The 19,476-nt window shown below is 43.6% G+C and overlaps 1 pseudogene; it reads right to left on the bottom strand.

The window, feature by feature from the left end:
* Positions 1–1,126: 1,126 nt before the first annotated feature.
* On the bottom strand, positions 1,127–12,183 carry LOC137142832 (olfactory receptor 10C1-like; annotated as a pseudogene).
* Positions 12,184–19,476: the final 7,293 nt, after the last annotated feature.

The raw sequence follows: 19,476 nt of genomic DNA, 5'->3' as shown, positions 1-19,476 counted from the left end.
TGAATTTAAAAGCAAAAAGTCTCACCATATGCTTCCATAGCCTGTACCAGCTGAAAAATCTTCCAACCAGAACCACTCCTCTCCCAGTTCAATGATGCTTTCTTTGTCTTTCAAGTGTTGTAGATTCTGTGAGTGGAGATGCAGGGAGAGAGAGGTGATTTGGAGGCCACTGTCTTTCATTCTTACACCACTCTCCCATCTTTAAGGATTACCCCCTGCTGGGATGGAAGCGATAGGTAGTCTCTTGTGGATGTGAGGTTTGAACTGTCCCTGTGATGAAATGTAAATTTCTCTTTCACACCTTCCAGTTGTTGGAGAATGGCTGCTTCAGCCAGTGATAATTCTCTGACACCTGATTGGGATGCCAGTGTACAGCTTTTCTTAAACTTGGAGCATGTTAAAGCAATGTTGTAGAGTAGAATCTTGTAACTTTACATATAATACTGATACACATATTTTCTCAGGACAATAATGCCCAGCAGATTATGACTTTTCAAAAGATACCTCACAAGGCACTCTTTGAACAAAATGTATCATTGTCTTGCAAAAGTGGTGAACATAATAGGATAGACCATCACACCTTTGAAAATTATTGCAAAGTTCTAAAAAATTAACTCCGCCTACTGAGGGTGAAGAAAGAATTGCATGGCATTTTCAAGTTCCTTTACCAAATACAGATTTCTGTCATTAACTTTTGGGAAGAAAAATATTTAGGAAACTCATAAAATGCCAACCAACTCTAATTAAAATATGGGGGATCTTTCTATGAAATGCAGATATACTTAGTCAGAACTGCTCAAGGAGGAAGGAACAATATAATTTATTTTTTTATTATTATTATTATTTTATTTGTTGTTCTCTTGGTTATGTTTAATTTATTTTGGTTTTCTACAAGTTTCACAGATTTTAGGCTAGAAGGGGATTGAAAAAAATCCTCGTTTATTTTGTTGAAATTTGAAATTTTTATGGAAAAAATGTCATTGAAATGCAAACTTCAAAATAAGTTGACCAGCACTACATTTGATGCGATGAATTTCTTTCTTATGCTCAGATATCTCTTGGTCTCTTTAGCAATATAGAGTCTCTTGAGAGTTGAGCCAAGGGGTCATCCAGTTGAAGGAAATGTCTATTTTTGTGGATGAAATACTTTCATCCCTCTTCTCCTCAAAGCATTCTTCACCTCCTTGTTCCTGAGGCTGTAGATAACGGGATTCAAGATTGGAGTCACCACTGAATAGAACAGAAAAAGTAACTTGTTCACATCTGGAGAGAAGCTGGACTTGGGTCGCACGTACATGATAAGGGCTGTCCAGTAGAACAACCTTACTATGTTGAGGTGTGAGGAGCAGGTGGAGAAGGTTCTGCGCCTGCCTTCGGCAGACTGCATTTTCAGGATGGTGTAGATGATACAGATATAGGACACCAGGATCAGCAAGAAGGGCATCATGAGGACAAAGGCAGCAGCCATGATGATCTGGATCTCATTCCAGTAAGTGTCCCTACACACCAGTTTCAGCACGGGCTGGATCTCACAGAAAAAGTGGTTGATCACATTGGACCCACAAAAGGAAGTGTGAAGACAAAGGTTGTATGCCCCAGGGCCACCAGGATGCCACAGATCCAGGAGCTTGTAGCCAGCTTGATGCAGACTTTCTTATCCATGATGGCCATGTAATGCAGTGGGTTGCAGATGGCATTGTAGCGGTCATAGGCCATAGATGCAAGGAGGAAGCACTCAGTAACAGCAAATAATAGAAATACATCTGTACTGCACAACCAACAAAGGAGATGGTTTTGTCTTCTGAGAGGAGGTTGGCCTGCATCTTGGGTAGGGTGACTGAGGTGTAGCAGATCTCCAGGTAGGACAAGTTCCTGAGGAAGAAATACATAGGGTGTGAAGGACCAGATCGACATTGATGAAAATGATGATGAGGATGTTACCCAGCTCTGTGATGACGTAAACGCACAGAAACGCCACAAACTCTACTTTTAACTGAAGGAGAGTTACTCGTTAAATTTATATGAATATGAGCTAACTATTTATGCTAAACTATCTGTTTGATCTCATATTTAGCTGTGACACTCAGAGTTTCTTTCCCAGACCTAAAGAAGAGCTCTGTGTAGCTCAAAAGCTTGTCTCTCTCACCAACAGAAGATGGTCCAATAAAAATATTATTAACCCACCTTGTCCCTCAACAGTGCAGTTATGAAAAAGGTTGCCATCATTCTGGGGTGTATGTAAGACACGGGAGATAATTGTCCCACTCTATGCAGTATTGGTGAGGCCTCAGCTGGAGTACTGTGTCCATTTCTGGGCACCATATTTTAAGAAACTGGACAAACTGAAGAGAACCCAGAGGAGAGCAACAAATGATACTAGGCTTAGTAAACCTGACCTATGAGGAAAAGTTAAAAAACACTGGGCATGTTTCGTCTTGAGCAAAGTAGATAGGGTGAGGACCTGAGAATGGTCTTCAAATATGAGAATGGTACTCAACTGTCAACTGATGGTAAGACAAAAAGTTATTGGCTTAATCTGCAGCCAGGGAGATTTAGGTTAGATATTAGGAAAAAAATGTGCTAACTCTAAGAGTAGTTAAAATCTGGAACAGGCTTCCAAGGGAGGCTGTGGAGTCCCCATGATTAAAGATGTGTCAAAACAGGTTAGACCAGCACTTGTCAAGGATGAACGTAGTCATTCCTCAATGCAGAGGGCTGGACTTGATGACCCCTTGAGGTCCCTTCCGGTCCTACACATCTATACAAACACTTAGGTAACATAAACATTTGAGCTGGGAAGTATGCGGCTCAGGCTAGCCATTCAGATACGTACCAGGGGTCAAGGGAATCACATTTCCTTGCTCAAAAGTAGATATACCCTTCATCTGCAGCAAGCAGGACTGTAAATCTGTCTTCCGCTAGCTGATCTGTGCTAACTACCTATGTAACCTTGCTACTCGATGATAAAATTTCCTTTGACCATCCTCGGTTATGAAACGGGAGTAGATGGAAATGTGCTATGGAATTTTTAGGGTGTGACCACTTGGTCCACACGGGCAGTAGTACATGGGCAGGCTAGTGCAAGGTAGATCTACACTCCAGCTGGCCATGAATGAAGTGTTCGTATAGACACGCCTTCACTGTGACACACGATTCAGGGCTACAAACTAAAACAGTGCATGTGTCCGTTCAAGCAACAAAAGGAACACAATAAGGCTCATCTAAAGTCATCCTTCAGAATAATCCAAAGGAATTCAGCACCATTTTCCTAACATAAAGAAATTTTTCACCAACCTCTGCAACCCACAATGGTCTCATCTCTCTGTTTACCAAATAATTCAATCATGGATGGAACTGGTGTATTTAACAGCTTCTTTGGCAGAGCCTAGGGAACTGGTCTTGAGACATCTCAGACACCCCATTGTACAAATTCATAACATAGCTATTAAGGGAATACTCTCTCTCCCCTTGAAATCAGTGCCAGAACATCTATTGTTTTTAGTGGGAGTAGAATTGGCATTTAACTTATTTTTCTCCCTTTAGGCCAAATGCCCAGCTGGTGTAAACAGTGTACAGCCATCCCTTAAAGTCAATAGGGCCAGATCCACAAATGCTGTAAATCTACATAGATCCATTGAAGTCAAGAAGCCACATCCCCATCTAGTTCAAACTGGTGTACCTTCATTGAAGTCACTGGGGCTGATCCACAGTTGGTGTAAATTAGTTCTTTATTGGAGTCAGTGGGCCAAATATCAACCAACAGTGCCGGATAATGCGTATCAGCTGAAGATATAATGTGATCGCTGGAGAGCCTCATGCTTGCTTAGCTTTATTCCTGTTTTGTACTGAAGGAAGTCATAGAATCATAGAAGATGAAGGTTGTAAGGGACCTCACGAAATCATCTAGTCCAATCCTCTACTCAAAGCAGGACCAGCCCCAACTAAACCATCCCAGCCAGAGCTTTGTTAAGCCACATCTTAAAACCTCTAAGGATGGAGAGTCCACCACCTCCTTAGGTAACCCATTCCAGTGCTTCACCACCCTCCTAGTGAAAACTGTTTTCCTTGATAGTTTCCTCAAGGCTCCTTTAAACTCCTTATTGCACAAGTTATAGATAACAGGGTTCAATAATGGAATCAGAACATTACAGCACAGGGAAGGCAGCTTGTCAACAGGTAGGGAGTAGGTGGATTTGGGTCATAAGTACATGGACTCTATGACACTCTGCCAAGTGTAGAGAGGCCACAAACACAGACACTTTCCCTGCAAGGGAGAGGAGCTGTGGGTCGGGCTGGCTTGGCCATGTGGGCCCGGCTCGCTGGGTGGTTTTCAGGAAGGGAGGATTTGAGCTTTCAGCTGGACACCCGCCTGGGGATCCTCACACAGAGGACACACGAATCGCTCGTCCCCGCCCCCCACCAGCAGCCTCCCCTCTGCAGCCATCGCCAGCCCAGCCATGCCCGTCTGCACGGTGCTGCTTCGCAGCCCGGCTGTCCAGCCTTTCTGCCCCTCACCCCCTCTGGTCCCGTGGGCGTTAGATTCCCACATAGAATCATAGAATCATAGAAGATGAAGGCTGGAAGGAACCTCAGTAGGTCATCTAGTCCAACTCCCTGCTCAAAGCTGGACCAGTCCCCATAAAGTAATCCCAGCCAGGGCTCTGTAAACAAGCACCTTAAAAACCTCTAAGGATGAAGATTCCCCCTCCCTAGGTAACCCATTCCAGTGTTTCACCACCCTTCTAGTCAAAATGTTTTTCCTAATATCCAATCTAGAAATCTCCCACTGCAACTTGAGACCATTGCTCCTAGTTCTGTCACCTGCCACCACTGAGAACAGCCTAGCTCCATCGTCCTTGGAACCCCCCTTCAGGTAGTTAAAGTCTGCTATAAAATATCCCTTAATTCTTCTCTTCTGCAGAGGAAACAGGCCTAGTTCCCTTAGCCTCCCTTCATAAGTCATGTTCTCCAGCCCCTAGTCATTTTTTGTTGGACTTGTTCCAATATGTTCACATCCTTTCTGTAGTGGAGGGCCCAAAACTGGACACAATACTCCAAATGAGGCCTCACCAGAGGTGAATAGAGGGGAATAATCACTTCCCATGATCTGCTGGCAACGATCCTACTAATGCAGCCCAATATGCCGTTAGCCTTCTTGGCATCCAGGGCACACTGCTGACTCAGATCTACCTTCCTATCCACTGTAACCCCCAGGCCCTTTTCTGCCGAACTGCTGCCTAGCCCGTCTCTCCCGAGTCTGTGCTTCTGAAGCATGTTTTTGGAGATCCCACGAATCATCGAAATACTTTTTAAAAAATCTTGCCCTTAATGCATAAACTTAACTCAACCTCTTCTTCTTCCATTGCCTTCTAAAGGCTACATGGGCCTCTAGATTAGTAAAATGTTCAACTTAGGAGTTAGGGGTTCTGATCCCACCTCTGCTGAATGACCTGGGGTAAATATTTTGGGGCCAGACTTTTAAAAGTATTCGTACAGCTAGTGAAACTTTGAAAAACACCCAGGCACTTAACACTCACTGAGTTCAGGCACTTAACACTCACTGAGTACTCCCTAAATATGCCTCAATCTTATTTTGGTAGGACCCTTCCTCAGCCTCTAAGTCCCTGCCCACCATATAATTTCTAATACAGTTGGTGGCCTGTTACTTGAGTTGATAACATGGATGTTTTGAAGTATGGTTTGTGCCTGCATGAGCCATGCTTAGGCTGGGATTTTCAATGGAGCCCAAGGGATTTAGGAGTCCGACTCCCATTGGTCTTCAGTAGGAGCTGGGCACCCGCCTGTTGTCGTCATTTTGAAAATCCCACCCTAAGTATTCAGAAGTGACAAGGGATTTGGAGTGCCTTAGTAGGCACGTTAAAGGCTCACTAGTCACTTCTGAAAACCCAGGCCAATGGTTGCTAAGATTATGTCAGCCCAGACAGAGTCATAAACTGGTCAGTGCTTTTCTTCCCCGTAAGTGATCCGTCACACTGATTTTCTGCAGCGGAGAAACCAACCCATGTGTCCAGTCCTTCTTCCTTCCAGTTTTCTGCGCACTAGGCCATCTCATAGGGGTTTCCCCTATATACAGACCTGCGTGGATGTCCTTCTGGAACACTGCTCCGATCTCAAGCCTTATGGGAGAGTTGTACAGATTTTTCCCAGAATACATTGCTAAGCATAAACACAGTTGCAATGGCTAAAGTCTGGACACAAACTGAATCATGTAACTGGTGTAACTGGCTCCTCAGCTAAACCTGCACACAAGGCTGTTTAATTAGTGTTAACTATGATGTTGAATTAGTCTGGGCTTTTCCAAGAGGCCTAAAGGAGTTAGGCCCCTAATGTCATTGCAAGTCAATGGGAACCAGATGCTTAATTTCTCTAACTCACTGGAAAATCCCACTCTTTTTTTTTTTTCATGTGGATACCTTTATAAGAACATAAGTGATGCCATACTGGGTCAATCTATGGTCCCTCTTGCACAGTATCCTGTCTCCTTCTGTTGGCCATACCAGAACCTCATGGGGAGTTTACATAACTGGACAATTATGAATGAATCAGTCCTCTCTTGGCTTCTGGTAGTCAGAAATTTAGGGTCACCCCACCCTGGGTTGCATCCCTGATTCTTGGCCAATAGCCATGGATGGACCTATTCTCCGCGAACTCCATCATTCCACAGCGGACTAGTCTGAGACCCCACAATTCATCTCACACGAGCCACGGTACAGACTTCACACTGCATCGCTGCTGCCGAGCCCTGTTCAAGTGACAAATTGGCATTCTCTTGAGCCACACAGCCTCAGAGATAATGACTCTGCAGTCAGCTTTGAAACAGAGACTGGTGTGCTGGAGAAAGGCTTCTTATCCATCTAGCTTAGGTAGATCTAATGTGCCCATCTCCTTGGTATCTAAGCTTGGTCGCTACCTGATCTAGTGGTCATATGAACTTTTATTACAATAATGTTATTGATCTGTAATTTGTATTGAAGTATCCATTTGAAATTAAGCTCTGCTGATCAGCTAACCGTGAATTGAAGTTCATTTTAATGGATCCCACTGGGCATTACTAAAAAGTCATGGAACAGAGTTTCAACTTCAAACAGATCGCAGAGGGGATTGTTAAAATACAGCAGACTCAACTGGCGTATTGCTACTGGAGTCCTCAAACGTACACCCAGGATGAATTTGGCCCATGGCATTACGTGCCTAGCAACAGAAGGTGCTTATGGATTTCTTGGTGATAATGAAGGATAAAACAGAATTGATGTTTCATTGAGCAACTCGGTGAGACCTTGTGAGAAGCAGGAAGAACAAAACTATCTGGTCACTCTCCTCAGCTGGTGTTGACATTGCCCCATGGAAGTCAATGGAGCTATGTTAATTTTCACCAGCTGAGGACCTGGCCCTATTAATTGTAGTAGATGATGGATGACTTCATTCTCACAAGAGGACTATCCCCAATGCACTGCCTCCCTTAGTCCCAGAGTAGCAAGTGGTGGAGCTGTCTTTGGAGACGGCCAATTTGACTTCAGGAGAGCCAAAACAGCTATTATCTACAGATAGTCATTATTCCAAACAGCAGCAAGGGGAATCCAGGCAGATCTATGTAAGCATCAGGAGGCCAAAACCATTCCTGGAATGATGCCATTCTAGCTGGTGGGATTATGCCAAGGATGTGTTTGGGCTCTCGAGTTATTAGGAGAATCCCCTGATCAGCTAAAGTGTTGCGCGGCTCAGGGGAATGGAGTCAGATTGTCTTTTAAATCTACTGTCACACTAGTTAATATCTGTCCTCTAGGAAACTGGTGACCAGTTGTGGGTGCTAATTGAGGGTAAGGTTGTCAACCCCTTCCCCACACTAGAGAATACTTACTCAAGCAAACAGTCCCTTTGAAATCCAGGGAGCTAATGATGAGAGTAATTGTTTGCCATTTGAGCAAAGGATTCACAATATGGCCTTTATTTAGCAGTGCAGCCACTAGCAATTTAAAAGTCCAGTCCAGTGCACCCGTACCCACACAGAATAGTACCTAGCACTGTGATTAGTCCGACTGATTTCAACAGACCTACTGATGGAGTAAGATCCATGTGAGAAAAAGGGGCAACCACTGGCTGATGGTTGTCACAGTTTTGGTACCCTTTGTGGGATGGAGGCTTGACTTGGATGTCATGTAATTCTTGTGGGACACTTATTCTGTACTTCTGGGTTAGCTTCCAAGCTCTGATCTTGCATCCTGGCTTGCTACATGATGAGAGCTTATTATTATTCATTCACATTGCAGTGGTGCTTAGATGTTCTTCCAGACACTTGGGGGAAGGATTGTCCAATGCTTCAGACACTGGTATAGGATTTGGAGACCTCAGATCAAGGCTTTGTGCTACCAGAGGCTCCTTCTTTGATCTTGGGCAACTCATGCATGAGACAGATTTTTAAAGGTATTCAGATGCAGACAGATGCCTAATGGGATTTTCAAAGGCACCTCGGTTTCTAGCTCCCTTTAAGGTCAATGAGATGGGAAGCTGGATGCTTTTGAAAATCTCACTAAGCACCTAAATATCTTTAAAACCTGGCCTTTAGCCTCAGTTCAACACATGTACAATAGGGATAATAGCACTGCCATAGCACACAACACTGTTGTGAGGATAAAACAAAAAAAAGGCTGTCCCGTCTGCACACAATGCACAGTCAACCTGTGGAACTCCTTGCCAGAGGATGTTGTGAAGGCCAGGACTATAACGGGGTTCAAAAAAGAACTAGACAGGTTCATGGAGAATAGGTGCATCAGTGGCTATTAGCTAATATCGATATGCCTCTGCCAGATGCTGAGACTGGATAAAAGGGGATGGATCACTTTATAATTGCCCTGTTCTGTTCATTCCCCCTAAAGCACCTGACATTGGCCACTGTCAGAAGACAGGATACTGGGATAGATGGACCATTGCTCTGACCCAGTATGGCTGTTCTTATGTAATCAGGTACGGTAGTAGCTCTATGCACATTGACACTGCATTCATCATCAGAGTAGCTGAGAACAATGGATTGTAAACTCTTTGAGGCAGGGACTGTCTCTTTGTTAGTTGTTCATGCAGTGTCCCACACAACTGAATAATAGTACGTACTTCTGTATTCCATTGGATTGGACATCTGTGCAAGTGAGAGGACAGCTAGGGCACCATTATCAGGGTGACAGAGTGGAAGAAGGGTCTAGTGTTTAGAACATTCAGTGTGCACTTAGGACATACAGCTTCAGTTGCCTGATCTACTACTGAATCCTGTGTGGCCTTAGCCAATTTGCTTAGCTTCTGTGTGCCTCGGTTCCATGTCTGTATAATGGGGGTTATAGCACGGCCTCTATTCAGCACTGGTGAGGCCACATTTGGAGTATTGTGTCCAGTTTTAGGCCCCCCACTACAGGAAGGATGGGGACAAATTGGAAAGAGTCCAGCAGAGGGCAAGAAAAATGATGAGGGAGCTGGAGCACATGACTTATGAGTAGAGGCTGAGGGAACGAGACTTGTTTAGTCTGTAAAAGAGAAGAATAAGGGGGGCTTTGATAGCAGCCTTCAACTACCAGGAAGGATGGAACTAGATTGTTTTCAGTGGTAGTAGATGGCAGAACTAGGAGCAATGGTCTCAAGTTGCAGTGGGGGAGGTCTAGGTTGGATATTAGGGAAAAAAAATCACTAGGAGTGTGGTGAAGCACTGGAATGGGTTACCTAGGGAGATGGTGGAATCTCTATCCTTAGAGGCTTTTAAGGCCTGGCTTGACAAAGCCCTGGCTGGGATGATTTAGTTGGGGTTGGTCCTGCTTTGAGCAGGGGGTTGGACTAGATAGTCTCCTGAGGTCCCTTCCAACCCTCATCTTTGATTCTATGATTCTAATTCAGTGCTTCCTATTGGTTCTTGCAAAATGTTTGCTGAAGCAAGAAAGAAAAGGCTGTGACATAAAAATATATGTTTCATCTGCTGGAAAAGCAACACACTGCAGTTATTACATGAGTAGATCACTATGGTTCTTTTCATTTATTTATTGTTATAAGGTTTTTAGATAGCACCCAAAATGTCACTGGACACATAACAGATACGGTGGAGACAGCAGACCAGATTTCAATCTTGGTTGGACAGTTGAAATCTGTAGCCCTTTTGGTCCCAGGATATGAGAAAGACAAGGTAGGTGAGGTAATATCTTTTATTGAACCAACTTCTGCTGATGGAAGGCATACGTTTTTGAGCTATACAGAACTTTTTTTCAGGCCTGGGGAAGGAAATTACAGCTGACTTTTCCAAACCTAACATGCCTCTCTGTTTAAATCTGGCATATGCCGGCATTAACTGAAATCAGAAATTTCACAAAAGGTCTCTGTCTGAATTGCTTAGAATCCAATGAGCGGAGTTTGATATACTGAACCATTTCAGGCCTAAGACCATGGAAAACACTGCACTGACCCCTCTGGACTTTGAATCAGGATTTAAGGAGCTCAGATGAAACGGAGAACCCTGGAGTCAACTCATCATCCCATTGGAAGGGGAAAGATTTCCCAGTCTTCAGTTGCTAGCTTGGGACGTGCACATAGGATCACAGAAGTGCAGGCCAAGAAGGGACCTCGATAGGTCAGCTAGTCCAATCCCCTACACTCATGGGCTAAATAAAAACTAGACCATGCCTCACAGGTGTTTGTCTAACTTGTTCCTAAAAACATCCAGTAAGGGAGATTCCATGTGACAGCTTAACTGCAATCAGAATTTCACAAAAGGTAGCTGCCCGAAATGTTCCTGAAAATCCCACTAGGCCCCTAAATATCTTTACAAGCCTTGCCCATGGACGCAAATCAGTCTGTGGTAGGCACTTTTCAAGGTCCCACTAGGCACCTACCAGCATTGTTAGGTAATACCTTACTATATATGGCCCACTGTCTCAGAGCCCCATCTGTAAAATGGGGGTAACAGCCCTTCCTACTTCAGAAGGGTGTTGTGGGGTTAAGTTTATTAAAAGACTCTGGGTGCTCCAATGCTATGGTAATATCCAGTTTTGGGCCCCCTAGTACAGAAAGGATGTGGACAAATTGGAAGGAGTCCAGCAGAGGGCAACAAAAATTATTAGGGGACTGGAGCACATGACTTATGAAGAAAGATGAGGGAACTGGGCTTGTTTAGCCTGCAGAACAGAATAGTGAGGGGGGATTTGTTAGCAGCCTTTAACTACTTGAAAGGGGGTTCCAGAGAGGATGGAGCTAGGCTGTTTTCAGTGGCAGTAGATGGCAGAACTAGGAGCAATGGTCTCAAGTTGCAGTGGGGGAGGTCTAGGTTGGATATTAGGAAAATCTTTTTCACTAGGAGGGTGGTGAAGCTCTGGAATGGGTTATGTAGGCAGATGGTGGAATCTCCATCCTTGGAGGTTTTTAAAGCATGGCTTGAGAAAGCCCTGGCTGGGATGATTTAGTCAGGGTTGGTCCTGCTTTGAGCAGGGGGTTGGACTAGATGACCTCCTAAGGTCCCTTCCAACCTTAATCTTCTATGATTCTAATGAAGGCCAGATCAAGGCCTGCACAAAATACACATTCCAAGCCCTATCCACTCATTCAGAACTGTTATAAGGAAATTTCCCTGCCCAGTGTCCTTCTCAGGGCCCACTTTACTTCCTTGTTCCTCAGACTGTAGATGATGGGGTTTAACATAGGCGTGATGACCGTGCATGAGACCAAGAACAGCTTCTTGGTGTCTGGGGAGTAGGTGGACTTGGGCCAGAAGTAAATCAAGCCGGCCATGCTGTAGAACAAATCAGTCTTGTCCATGACAACTGAGTAGTGCAGTGGTTTGCATATGGTGACATAGTGGTCGTAGGTCATAGCTTCTTGGAGGAAGCACTCTGAACTCCCTAAGAGGAAGAAGAAATACATCTGCAGCATACAACTGTAGAAGGAGAAGGCCTTATTCTCCGAGAGGAGGTTCACCAGCATTTTAGGGACGATGACAAAGTTGAAGCAGATCTCCATAGAGGATAAATTCTGGAAGAAGAAGTACATGGGGCTGCGAAGGGCTGGATCCACAGCTGTAATTAGGATAATGAGGATATCTCCCATCAGGGTTATCATATAAATAACCAAGAACACCACAAAGAGCAGAAGCTGGAGGATATTGGAGAACCCAAAGAGAATGAAGTCAGTGACCACAGTCATTCTTGTAGGAAAGACATTAAAGCAAATTCTGCCCTTTGTTATGTAGATGCAAACAAAAGGACTTCACTGGTGTTGCATAGGGTTGAAACTGGTCCATGCACAATCATGGAGCCTAAGGGATCCACTTCTGTTTCCAAGAAGGAATTCAATGTTATCCAGGGGAATCTGCTCTGCTCCTGTTAGGGCGCGCAAGACTTTGTAAAGCGAAATCAGTATAGTTTGACAAGAGCAAGGCCCTGAAAGCAATGCTAAGCTTCTGCAGCCAGAAAAGTAAGAGTTAAGACCTCTCAGGAGCAGAGCCCAGACGCTGCCCTCTGCCCGACAGGCCAGAGGAGGAAGTGCCTTGGGGTCTGGAGCATCCTGAGACGACCACAGACATTTGTTAATGCTTGATAAGCTAAAAGGTTCCTATTTTAGTAATAATAAAGGGGAAGTGAGGCTATGGCTAAGTTCTTTTTGAAGTAAACAACTAATGTCACCTTATTTCAAAAGGTCCCTAGCTAACTACCAATAGACTAATAGCAACTAAGTGTTAAGGCCCAATACTTACTGGGATTGAGATATACGTATGTATTACTGGGTAAGGCTTGCTGTAAGGTGAGGGGGAAAAGGGGTATATCAGTCCCCCGGGAGCCTCCCCAAGGGGAGACTCTCCGTGGATCCGTGGAAGCGCTAGCGGATACCTCGGTCAGGACGGTTTCCATACGCCACCCGTTTATCAGAACGAAGTATGGGTCTCCTCGTTCTTGCAGTGGTAAGCGTCCCTGCACACATTTAGATAAGGCTAGCTCTCTTACATCGATGGGCCCGCAGGAGTATATTGCTGTAGGTATCCTCTTGGCAGGTCTCTTCCTTGCTTTATAGTTCACCTCTTTGTTCACTAATTGTTGCTGCTGTTGCAGTTGCTCAGCTCATGATAATAACAATGCATAAGCATGGGGACTTCCCTTTAGTATAATATGCCCATGCAAATCTGTAAGTTGCCATTTTATATCCTTGTGGTTAATTGTACTTTCACTGTACTTTTCACCTTAAGACTTGTGCCGGAGCTTCAGTTCCTGTATGGTAAAGGACCCCCGCTCCTGTCTTTCTTATGCTATCTCATGTAATAAATAAGCACTTTTGACATCTTTTTGCCAGTGTGCTCCATCCCGCCACTGAGATAAAAATACCGAACACTACAGCTCCCAAACTGGAAATTCTACGATGAAGATGTCTTCTTTCAATGTGTAATCAGAAGTGCCACCTTGTCTATGTTCCCACTTAGTCCTCTTCTGCTGTTCAGTCTTCCTTTACTCGGTATGGCCAAGGTTGGTCAAAGAGCCAAACTCTGTAAGAACTTCAGCAAAGTCTGTGTGATGTTTAATTATCTGCCACTAACCTGAGATAAGACAAGAGAGAACAGAGATGAAGCCACTCAGAAGACTTCATTCTGCAATTTAGAAATAGAAAGGATTATTATATATTGGCCTCTGGGAGATGAACTGGGACTCTAATTTGACTAGAGTGGTTTGTTTTTTCTTATGGAAAATTTCTAAGAAAAAAGAATTTGTTTGCCTCAAAATTTTCACTGCAAAATTTTATTGCCTTTTTCATTTCTGGCCAAACATTTCTGGTTAGCCAATGAAGAGTGATTTTTAGGGGGGATGAAAGGAGACATGGACTGTGGAAGTTTTCATTTACTCGAAAACCCAATTTTCCTTCAAAAGAAGTTTCAATGGAAAACTTTTGACCAGCCCTCAACAGGGAAGTCAGGAAGCCAGAGTTTCATTCCCAGTACTTCCACTGCAACCCTGATATGTGATTGCATAAGATGTTGTACCCAATAATATCTACACATCAGCTAAATCTCATACAGTTCATCAAGTAATAAAGAACGAACAGTGAGTACTATAACAAAGGCCAGTCCACAAGGTTTATTGTAAATAGATCCTGTGAGACTAATTGGATATCATTTTTGGATGAGATTACAAGTTTGGCTAATAAAGGTAATAGTGTGGATGTAATACACTTAAACTTCAATAAGTCATTTGACTTAGTACCGCAAGACATTTTGATTAAAAAACTAGAAAGATATAAAATCAGCAGAGCAAACATGAAATGGATTTACAGCTTGCTCACTGCTAGGTTTCAAACTGTAATTGTTAATGAGAAATGATCACTGAGCAGGTGCATTTCCAGTAATGTCCTGCAGGGATCGGTTCTTGGCCCTACGCTATTTAACATTTTTATTAGTGATCGATAAGAAAACATAAAATCGTCCCTGATAAGGTTTGCAGATCACACAAAAATTGGGGGTGTGGTAAATAAAGTAGAGGTGAGGTCTCTGATATAGAGCAATATGGATAGCTTGATAAGCTGAATGCAAACAAACAATATGTGTTTTAACGTGGTTAAATGTAATGTAAGAACAAAGATTATCAGACAAAATTATAGGGTGGGGGACTCTATCCTGGGAAGCAGTGACTCTGAAAAAGATTTGGGGACCAGGATGGATAATCAGCTGAATGTGAGCTCCCACTGAGATGCTGTGGTTAAACAGTTAATCCATAAAGAGGGAATTTCAGGTAGGAACAGATGAATTTATTTTTAATCTTGGTTTGGAACTGGTGCGACAGCTGCTGGAATACTGTGTCCAATTCTTGTACTCACAATTCAAGAAGGATGTTGATAAATTGGAGAAGGTATAGAGAAGAGCCACTTGAATGGTTAAAGGAGTAGAAAACATGCCTGATAATGATAGACTCAAAGAGCTCAAACTATTTAGCAAAACAAAAAGAAGGTTAAGGATTGACTTGATCACAGACTGAAACTTCCTACATAGGGAACAAATATTTATAACGAATTCTTCAGTCTGGCAGGAAGTTGAAGCTAGGAAAATTCAATCTGGAAGTAAGATGTTAAATTTTACAGTGAGAGTAATTAATCATTGGAACAATTTAGCAAGTTTAGTGGTGAATTCATTGTCACTGGCAATTTTCAAATCAACACCGGATATTTTTTCTAAAAGATCCGCTCCAGGAATTATTTTAGGGACGGTCTATGTCCTGTTTTATGTGGAAGGTCAGACTAGATGATCACAATCTCCCCTTCTGGCTTCAGAATCTATGAGTTTATGTATTGTTGTTTTCCCCTGTTACAGGAATGCTCTACTGCTGTATATCTGTAAATGGTGAATAGATCAGGTGCTAGTGGATTGTGCTCAAGTATATGCAACATAAATCCTTACTTTTCTAGTATCAATATAATGCACATTAGTGACTTCTTCTGTGAGCTCTTTGTCCATGTGCAGCTGAGGGGGTCAAATGAGGGCACTTCTCATTATTTCACAGATGGGGAAAATGAGGCTGAGGGATGGGTTTGGGTAACACACAGAGACTCACACAGTGTAGGAAGCATTTGGGAAAGGCTGAACTAACGTGCTGGTTTCCAGCCTTCCATCACTGTACTTCAGCCAGGAGACATTCCTCACTTAGCAGAATGTGCTATATTATCTAGGGAAGTCTGTGAAATTCTGTTGAGATCAGATGTCCTCAGGGGGATGGGGAGCTGACAGTGGAGTACAAAACACTTCCCTTCATCTGATCAATTTAAGCTGCAGTCCATAAACGAGGTAGGTAGGGGTAAAAGACAGTTGGAAGGTCAGTGATTGAAAGAGATTCTAACCGATGTAGATATCTACTGATTTTGCCAGAATTTTTTGGTTTTGAAGTGACAGATTCTCTTTTATATCAACAGTACTTCACGCCACCCTAGCAGTGTAAGGGATCCATACAATGGAAATGATTCAAAATGATCACACAGAATTTAGGTCCCCTTTGACACTGCTACAGTGGTGGAAAGTGACCTTCTTGGAAATACAAATCAGGTATGAAATCTTTCTGTAACAAATATAAGTCTGGGTGAAGGAAAAGCAAAATATACAACTTTACAAAGCGCCATTAATCAGCAGCTATTGTGCATCCTCTGGAGAAAAAAAGGTTGTGAATGAAGGGAATTTATATTGGCAAACTCCATCAGCAAAGCTGGTAAATTAGATCCACTAGCCAGATACAGCTAGAACTGTAATTTAAAGTAACTGTATAGGGAAATAGCTTCAACTTTCTTCGTATAGTGAGCTACCTGAAAATACCCCCTGCCATTCCAAACTTTGCCTCATTGAAGACCAACTGTGTCTGTACTGGAAGAATAAATATAACTCATCCTTTGGCTTTAATATAGTATATCATTGTTATGCCAGGCACTGCTGCTCACAGCTGCCTGCAGGTTCTGGATACCAGGTGAGGAATAAATAGACGCCCACACCAGGTAGGTACACTTATCTTTAATCACGGCTTACACGCCAAACAGCAATGGGAGACTCTAGGGTGAGATGCGAAGCAGGCTGCCAGGGGATTTTGCCACGCAAGCCAAGTGGATTCATGGCCAAGTCTCATTGCGCAATTTGCATTTCAAGCTTTTATACAGCATTCTCTAGGGAACAGCAAGCATTGCTAATTTACAGCATCTGACCTTTCTTCCTCACTTTCCTCCTCTTTTGGCACCACAGACAAATTCACACGGCCTTGCACAACCTGGCTGAGCAGGCTGAGCAGTGCCTTTTATCAAACCGGTTCTGACCAGACCCGTCAAACCCCTATCTCTGTCCAACGTGTTACAAACATCTACCGCAGCCTCCAATCCACCCCTTGGCGAGGCAGGTATGGTCTGACTGTAAGTGATGCACTGCAAATGCAAAACACCACTATATACTTTCTTCAGTCTGCAACAAACATAAATATTCCAAATACTAACCACTACAATTACCACTAACATAAATACAACTGAAAAATTTGCTGGTCCCAGGGGACCAGTTTAAAACCATATCATACCAATGACGTACTGTTAACTGTTGGACATGATATGCTAAGCAGACCACCCCTTGGCTGTCATTTGTCATTCTAACTGTTGCTACCCTGGCCAAATCCTTGGCACGGCCAAAAAGATGCCGCACTCTTCGCCCTTCTAGTTGTAATTCGTGGGCCCGGTGCAGGAAGATGTGATACTCCTGGAGCCAGTGGTGTGGTAGGGTAACCTTTAAATTCTGTACCTGGATCTCATAAGCAATGAGTGAATAGCTCCGCTCGGTATCAAAATCCATCAGGGAGGTAACCTCATCCCTGCAGTCTACCCCTGGCCCTACATAGATTGGCCCAAATGACCACCACACCGTGCTGGCTGTAACCACGCAGGCCGAGGACGGACTGCATTGATAAACATTGATGCCATTTATGATGTATTGATGCCACATACATTCTCCAGGCACAGGTTGAAGACATGGGGTCAATTCTTGTCCTGATAGGAGACATACCCAGCCTTGCTGCCAACGGGTGCAACAGGCCACGTTTACTATAAAATCCTATAAATCAATCATGCGGGAATCTATTTGGGGAAGCCAAAACCCTGCTCCCATCTGGATGGGAAGTATAAAAATTGGGCATCAAATATCCTCTCGCCATGGAATTGCCACGCGCAGGCGGGCCTGGCACAGGTGGTGCTGGCAGCAGAAGTGTTTAGGCTCCACCCACCACAAAGGAGACATTTGTAACTGTTCTTCCCAGTGGTTGGCACGGGTTACCGAGGCGTCCTAACAAATTAGTGGCATACACCACCAATGTTTCATTGGGGGACAATATTCCAGTGGTGCCCGCTGCTGGGCAACTTAAAAGCCATACTCGGGTGGCCTCCAGCTCGGCCCAAGTGGGTTCACCCCTCAAAGGGGCTTCCCTGGCTTCCTCACAATGCTTAAATCCAAGGCCGGGTCAAGTATCCAAGATATATTCCCGTTCCCCACCACTCAAATATGCCCCTGGTTCCGTCTGGTGGTCCAGTTGACACACGGGTAACTTGTCACTGTAGTATTCAGGTGGGAGACCATCTGGCTGCACATGGCGTAGACAAGATATGGACCCTGCTGGCAGGCTGATCATTGTTGCCACGCGAGGGTTTCTCCCTAGATCACGTTCATGAGGATAATCTGGTGGCAGGAACATAAACAAGCTGATTATCATTTTTCAACAGAACTGCAAAGGTAACCTCTGGGACCTCAGCAAGTATCTCCCCCTCTTTTGAGGCTTTCCCTGGATTGTGGACCCATACCTTTCGCCCTGTACTCCCAAAGCCGCTGTGTCCCCTCCTGGTAGGGGGCCCTGGACAGTCGCCCACCCAGACCTGTTGGAAAAATATTCCAAATGAGGTTTGTTTGCCCTGCACAAGAGGAAAAGAGATCCACGCAGGTAGTTGGGCAGTCTCCAAGTTTTTATTTCTGCAGAGGTCGGACACTTCCCAGCAAGTGGTCAGTGTGAGACCCCGAAGGCATGCTCTCTTGCATATTTATACAAACACAAACAAAGAAATTACATATACATAAATTCTTAATGCTTATTGGTACCCTCAAATTATTATTATTATTGCTATTGGCTTTACACTTTCTACCTCTTCTAAATGTAAACATATGCATAACATAAAAGATAAGGGCAGAAGATTTCAACTTACCTATCAAAATTGACTGGTCTATTTCCCAAGACTGAAGAGAAAGCAAAAACCTACTTATGGCTGACTCCTCATTTCCCCTGTTAATCTTTCTCTCTGAACTTGGCAGAGATAAGCACCATAAACATAGAGAAGAGGAGGGGGGTGGGTGATTTCAACAGAAAGCAGAACACTTAAACAACTAAAATGGAGTAACTGTGGTCAAGCAAACAATTATTTTCCTTCAATCCCCCCTTTGAGCCATACTGTATCACCAGTTTGGCTCACTAAAAAAGCTTGATCTACTCTTTGTTTAAGTGCAACAATGTCAACCTGACTCAACATTTGCAGGGCAGGAGTGCTGGGTTTTACAAATTGGGTAAAAGCAGAACACACAAAGGGCAAATTACCTAAGCATTGAAAAAAACAACATCCAAAAATACAAATTACAACAAACAAAACAATATAAAAAAATAAAGACTTAAGCCATTGCATATCTGGTAACCATGCAGTTAACCAACCCCACAAATCAAATTTACCATCAGACTGCTTGATTTTTTCTGCTAAATGGTGGAGATCAGCTAGACGTTTTTCAATCAATGAACTGTGGTCGGATGAATTAAAGCAACACATTCCTTGGAATTCTTGGCATCCATGATTATGACGAAGCAAAAGATAATCTATTGCAAGCCGATTTTGCAGGGTGGCATGGCGAACGTCTTGTAAATCCTCAGGCATGGCTTGAATCAAAGTGGATGTTAAATTAATAGATTTTACCAAGGC

This window comes from Emydura macquarii, unplaced genomic scaffold (genome assembly GCF_026122565.2).
Source record: "Emydura macquarii macquarii isolate MOO-44397 ecotype Brisbane River unplaced genomic scaffold, CSIRO-AGI_Emac_v2 contig_3251, whole genome shotgun sequence".
Taxonomy (NCBI): domain Eukaryota; kingdom Metazoa; phylum Chordata; order Testudines; family Chelidae; genus Emydura; species Emydura macquarii.
Note: the sequence above shows the minus strand (reverse complement) of the source record. Positions and strands in the feature narration are given on the sequence as shown.